The following is a 7,011-nucleotide window of genomic DNA, read 5'->3' as shown; positions in this document are numbered from 1 at the left end:
TGCCAAACATAGCCCCCTCCTCCCCCCAATGCACCAGTGTAAGGGCTTGGGGTGCAAGATGGCCACTCGTTCCCCTCCCATAGTGTTGGAGCTGCGGTAGGCTCAAACCCAGACCCATAGCTTGTGGGTGACGCGATGATTGGTGGCCTTCATAGTGTGTCGCTGTCGCACCGTGGCTTCAACCAGCATTTCGTGCAAAGCTTCCTCACTGCGACCCCAGGTCAGGTGGGGCCACCCGTTGAGTTTAAGCATATCAATAAGCAGAGGAAAAGAAACTTACCAAGATTCCCCTAATAATGGTTAGCGAACCGAGAACTGCCCAGCATGGGAATCGGGCGGCCCACTTGGAGCACTCGATTCCATGGACTGGGCACAGTGCTGGTCTTCGTCTTTCGTTTGGGAGAAGGTGGAGGGGAACTAAGAGGTTCACTCTATCTTTTACTAGAATCCATGAGAGTCTTGATGATGAAATTGAGGTTAGAAGAGAGAGAGAGAGAGAGAGAGAGGGATAAAGGGAGAGAGAGAGAGAGTAAGGGTTGTTGGTGCATGTTAGAGAGAGAGGGGGTATTAGAGAGAGAGAACTCAAGAAAACCTAACTGAATGCACTGGAAGTCCAATGGTATGTTCTTGGTTTGGCAATTGTATGCCACCATTCAATCAAGAGAGATAGAGAGCAGCGTTTTAGAGAGAGAGAGAGGGGTTAGAGAGAAAAAGAAATCAGGAAAAATTAACTAAATGCGTTGGAAGGCCAACGGTATGTTCTTGGTTTGGCAGTTGTTTGCCGCCATCATTTTTTGGATTCCATTTATTCCACCGAGAGCGAGAAAGGGGGGGGGGGGGGGGGGGGATCAGAGAGTACACGTAAAGCAGTACAGAAGCGAGGGACCAATATTTGTTGATGGCTAGAGATCAAAAGAATCAATGGTTCCAGTTATGGGAAATCAAGAAAACTAGATGCCGAAAATGTAACTGACGCCAGAAATCTAATTGTTTCTTTGGTTTGGCAGTTGCAGCTCCACGTTGTATTTTTCGTTCCTTTCAGAGTTAAAATCTTTGTAGCCCAAGTAAGTTGGGATGGAAATTAGTTTATGCAAATTGATAAGAGTTTTACTCCTAAAAGGTTTAAATTTGGATAACTTAAATCGAAGTATTAACCAAATTCTCCTAAAATGCTACTGAAAAGAAGTGCACACACCTTACATATTATTTTTACTCTGGGGACAGAGATAGAACACTGAATAATGCTTGTTAATTTTAGGGGTCGTTTGGATGCCTGGAAATATATTGTCTGTGAAATATATTAGTGGCGTAATACATTACCTGCAAATGGATTGTTATTGTTTGGGTAGTATTTAGATGCAACTTAGGAAATACATTGCTACTGTTGGCTATGTCTGAAAGAAATATGGGAAATACATTACCAATATTTTATCAGTACTTACCTATAAACTATCATTTCTTTCTTTCTTGTCACAAAATTCTACTAAAATGTGTAATTAAAGTCATCATCACACCATTCCAAAAAGATTTTCTGATAATAACATCATCACCATTCTAGAGAGAGAGAGAAATAAAGGTATTAATAATCACCATTCCAAATATAGAGAGAGTACAAAGTATTGATCTTAATCATCACCATTTAAAAGAGAGAATGAGAATGTGAAATAAAATTGTCATTGTTCCAACAAAATTTACTAATGTTATCATAGATATAGAAATTGATAGAGAAGTTCATCATCTACCAAAAGAGAGAGAGATAATGTGTGTGTGGGTGTGTGTGTTAGAGAGTAAGTATAACAATTCGATAACAAAAATTCCCAAGTTCAAAAACTATCTCGGTCAAATAAAGAGAGAGAGGAACCTAACTAATAAAAAAACAAGTGCGGATTTCACTCCACTTTACATATCACCACCTTCCTGAAAATACTTCGAGTTAATCAAAAACACCAAGTTTTCTTCAGTAATTTCTAATAATCCCTCACTAATATTTATGTCGTCCAACATTTCATTATATGCTCGCATGAAGACGGGTCGAGCAAAGTCATGGACTTATTTAAGCGCTCTATAGACCTCTCTTATATGTGTTTGTTGCTGGTTTCCTCAACTCTACAATTGCAACACCTATTTATTTTATGACAACACCTATTGCCTCCACAGTATCCACCATGGTTTTCTTTTTCTTCCTTGATGGCATAACTATTGTTGATTTCTTGAATGGATTGGTGGTTATTTCATTCGTCCTTGATTGGACCGGTGTCTCTGGGACGTCCTCATCATCACCTATTTCCTCAATACCATCATCATCATCTAAACCTACAATCGTCTCTCAAACATCCTCAACATCATCATCAATTTCCCTTTCTAGTTGTGCTGTCATCCTGGCACTAGCATCCTCGGCAAAATCATTGCCACCAATTATGCTCAACTCCTTCCAATATTCAAAGGACTTCCCTTTGAAGTTCTTTACAAGTGGATTAGACTGGAAGATTAATATAAAATGCATTAACTTAAATAACTAATTTATATTTTTTCAAAATAATAAAAATTTAGATAGATGAGAAACATACACATACCATTTACATAGTCATCCCATAAAGGTTCATCGATAACGGCCATATGTGATTCTTCATTCCATCCAAAGCCACTGTATCCTTCATTTTTGTTTATAGTCTTATAGTTATTTGACCACGTTCCAAGTTTATTCTTAAAAGCATCGCTTCTTAAATTCATTCCAAGATTAGCATTGAACTTCTACTTAATTGTACTTCATTGCTCATTTTTAAAAGCTGATTCGGGCTTCTTAATGAGCAAGCATTGCTCAACAAGTAGCTCCAACCAAATTGTGTCCATTTTTTAAGTCTATTTAAGTTTTTTCCCTATCTTGGGATTGGACCGAGTCATTGGAATTTCATTCGCCATGTCTAACATGAATTATCAAATATCACTATCAGATCAACTATTAAAATAAATTCATATCTAATGTAGCAATGTAAAATACAATTACAAAGCTAAGTTATACATGAGCAAAATAGAAATTTGCATATATTTAAAAAGGTCATAATGTATAACAGCAAAACATAAAGCAAAATCAGGTTTACATGCCATAAAAGTTTTTCTCATGAATTCATCTCAATTACAAAAAATAAAAATTATGAGCTTCAATTAAGATGACTTCTATAATCTGCTCACATCCGCATCGCAAGGTCATCTCTGAACTCAGACCACTCATCTCTCTCACTTTGACTCCTCCCAAATACTTCGGAATTTGGAACTTCCACTAACGGTAGATGGTTTTGATCAGTTATTACATCTTTATAATCAAGAAGTTCACCGTCTTCACTTATAATGAAATTGTATAAAATACTGCATGCAACAACTATCTTGACTTGTGTTTTGAGCTGATAGGTAGTAGACAGTTTCAAGATAGGGAAACATGCCTTAAAACTCTAAACACACGTTCAATGGTATTTCTGAGCGAGGAATGTTGTTTATTAAACAACTCCTTGTAGTTATGTGATCTTTATCTACCACGACCATAGTCATTCAAAATGTAACGAGTCATACGATAAGGGATGAGAAATCCTTGGATATTAGGATACCTGGCATCTACAAGGTAGTATTTTCCTACAAAATGAATATTTGATTGAGCTTAAAATTAATTGGTAATATATCGTTATGTGAACTAATATAGTATCAAAGATAGTCGAAATACCATTGGGAACTACAAGAGGATCATCACAAGAGAGTGATGATTGCAAAACATGAGAATCAACAACAAAGCCCTCCCATCCAGCAAGAATGTGTTGGAATTGAAGGTTAAATGAGCAACTCCCATCACATAATAACCCTTTCTATTACGATTTTTTTTTTTTTTAAGACTAGTCCGAATATTTGTCAGGATATGAGTGCTATCAATGGCTCCAACACAATCCTATTATTGAGAAGTAATTAAAATATTGCCGAATACCATATTAATCAAGTAAAAATTAATAAGTATGACCAATATGCATTACCTTAACAGAAAGAAACAACGTCCTCTTCTTACGAGCGATTTCTGGTGGTATGCCCGACTATGGTGGTTTGAAGAATTCTCTGCGAAGTCCTATGACTACATTCAACACTTGGTTAAAGTGTCGACTGACAGTTTCTCCTGAGTGATCAAACTCATGAGCAATCTTTCGATTCTTCAGGTTGTAGCTTAGAATGTGCATGAACATCACAAGTTGTTCATCAAATGAAACCCCTCATTGTATCAATGATATTCCTCTCTCTAAAAGAATATTCTTCAAGATAAGTAAGCTCTTTTTATCATTCTAATCTGGTTTCGACAGTTCACCTCAGTGGAGTTATCGTTTTATGGCACTTTGTACCAATTGAATTACGCTTTGGTGCAGATGATTTGTGTGCATAAGTCGCTAGAATATTACCTAATATAGCTAGAGTACTCCCAGCTGCAACAAGTGATCTGGCAATTTCATCTTCACTTCATGCTTGAGGTTTTGATTGTTACTCACCGTGGAAAAAGATTGATCACTCTATAAGCCCCAAAGAAAATCCCAATAGCAATCACAAAACAGATACATATATACAAACTAATCATTTTTCAACAAAGTGGTTATGAATGAGGGCCACAAAGAGACAATCCGATTATTGTAAATACCTGAATGCATTGGAGTTAATGTAATGACGATGTTAATGGCTAATAAGTTTAACAACCATGATGGGTGATCAAGAGCAAGCATAAGTAAGAATATTTTAAGATGTTTATCAACAGGTGCTAACATGCATGCATTTAACCTCAATTCATATGGCACTGCATTTTATTCAACCAAATTTTCAAAAGAATCTTTAAACTTCGTACTAATCCTATTACAATTCCGATACAAATCCAGAACTTGAATATCACTTGATATCTAGATTCAATAGAGTTTTTAAATGGACCAGAATTGCTTCAAAGTTCAAATAGTATCTTGCACAATGAATATAAGCTGGCAACCAATATCAAATAAGTCAACATTCTAAACAACAATGATCATTGAATAGCCTGCCATCACTTGCAATCATCGATCCAATAGCAGTGAACACCGCAAAACTTAAGATCATAGCTTAATCCACAATCATTTCTAGTGCACATCTGTATAGTTGTCACTGAGGACACCATAACCCAAACAGCACACATAAACAAAGTCCTCAATTCATCCATATAATATTGTCAGTAACATTACCCATATTTCCTTTTCCTTATAACTAAAGGAAAATTATATCCAACAGCACAAGAACCATAAAGAAAACAGAATGTAGCACAGCACATTAGCCTGCGCTGATGAGCTCAGAACCTCAAGCACTTCGGCAATGGTTGCATTCATACCAATCTAGAGAAGCATGAATATGCATATCTCACAATCGAGTTTCACTCCTTTTTCTAGTAATTTCTCAAATAATTCTAACATTTGTTAATATTTGTAGTTAACAGATCAAAATTTCCAAGGGAACATATGTTTACAAGGGTAGGCCTGTAGAATTACAACTGTTAATAGCGTGGAAACATAGAAGAAGGGAGCGCCCCAAAATTGCAAGGTCAGGCCATCTATTCAGCTCTATAGCCAAACAATTCATCTTCTCCCTAGGAAAGAATAGCATATTTTCATCATAATTTTTATTTTTTAGATGTTAGAAACTTTAGGAACCCAGCTTAAACGACATTACTATTTCATGAAATGAGAACAAAAAAGAAAAACAAATTACAAAAAATCCCCAATCCATCTAAATCAAACAAACGACTACAAACAAATCAATCTGATATCAAGCTACACATACATCAATCCAGTTCAACTAGTGAATGTTAAAAAGTACAGGACTAAATATTAAAAATAACCAGAGAGCCAGTGTTAAGGAAATCGATTTTAAGTAAAGAAAAACAAACTGAACAATGGGGGAGGCAAGAGGGAGCCAAAAATGGTTTTTCAATTGATAAATCCTAAACCCTAAAACACAAAGCCTTGGATCTTATACATAAAAAAGAAACATGGAGGTGAGAAACAACCTTTGGGGCCACAACCGTGGCTGCCTTGACCACAAGGGCTCTGAAACTCCTGGAGACTCAGCTCAACGGCTTCATAGAAGAAACCCTAACAAGAGAGGGTCTCAATCGGAAGCCTCTGCTTGAAACAGAGGAACCAGCAAACTGAATAGAAGACATAAATCTCCGTACAGAAAACCCAGAACCAATAAGCAATCTGAAGATAAATATAGAGTTCCAAATCTTTTTAATAAAAAAATAGCTAGGTTAATAGAGCAACACTCAAGCAGTTAGAGAGAGAAAATGCAGCTCCAGCAAGAGCAACAAGAAACACTGAAATTGTTAGTTGGAGAAGTAAAAAGAGAGAACTCACAGTTGCAGAAGGAAGCGAAAGAAACAAAGGTATTGTAGAGAGAATGTAGAACTACGAATTTCAGGACTAAAATAAGAGCTTCAGGGTAAACTTGTGTTTAGAGAGTGAGACCAAAGGGCCGTTTGGATACCTGAAAATATATTGTCTATGAAATATATTACTGTCGTGAATCCACCAGCAAAAAGAGTAATTTTGTGGCTTCTATGAAAGACTACAGAGAAGCTCAGAATTCTCCGAACAATTGATTTAACCATAGTTTTGGAGAGAGGGAAATGAACCCCTGAATGCAGCCACTTTTTGCAGGCTTTGTGAAAGCTAGGACAGGACTTTAGAGAAAGAAAATAGCAGTGGAGTTTAGAGAGAAAACGTAGTAGTGGATATGAGCATGAGAGAGGGAGCATGCGGGAGGGAGAATGGCAGCAGATAAACTATTTTTTTTTTGGGCAAGCGACGGGTGTAGTTCGATTACCCCATAAGCACCTAATAGATTTTACAGCCATCCTACACATAACAGATTTAACGTAATAGATTTTACAGCCATCCTACAGGTAACAGATTTAACGTAATGGATTTCACCGCCATCAGATTTGGTTATTTGCATAGAGCGAACAATCTCAAT

The 7,011-nt window shown here is 36.8% G+C and overlaps 1 long non-coding RNA gene across 2 annotated transcripts; it reads right to left on the bottom strand.

Annotated features, from left to right (window-relative positions):
- Nucleotides 1-4,802: 4,802 nt before the first annotated feature.
- On the bottom strand, nucleotides 4,803-7,011 carry LOC148779177 (uncharacterized). Of its 2 annotated transcripts, XR_016047470.1 has the most exons (3): nucleotides 6,523-6,924; nucleotides 6,044-6,203; nucleotides 4,803-5,623 (listed from the first exon to the last, which is right to left on the bottom strand). It is a non-coding gene; the product is annotated as an uncharacterized LOC148779177 (long non-coding RNA). The 2 variants fall into 2 exon arrangements; XR_016047468.1 differs by having other exon boundaries at nucleotides 6,044-7,011.

This window comes from Amborella trichopoda, chromosome 13 (assembly GCF_054954075.1).
Source record: "Amborella trichopoda isolate Santa Cruz 75 chromosome 13, AtrichopodaSantaCruz75HAP2 v2.0, whole genome shotgun sequence".
NCBI lineage: Eukaryota > Viridiplantae > Streptophyta > Magnoliopsida > Amborellales > Amborellaceae > Amborella > Amborella trichopoda.
Note: the sequence above shows the minus strand (reverse complement) of the source record. Positions and strands in the feature narration are given on the sequence as shown.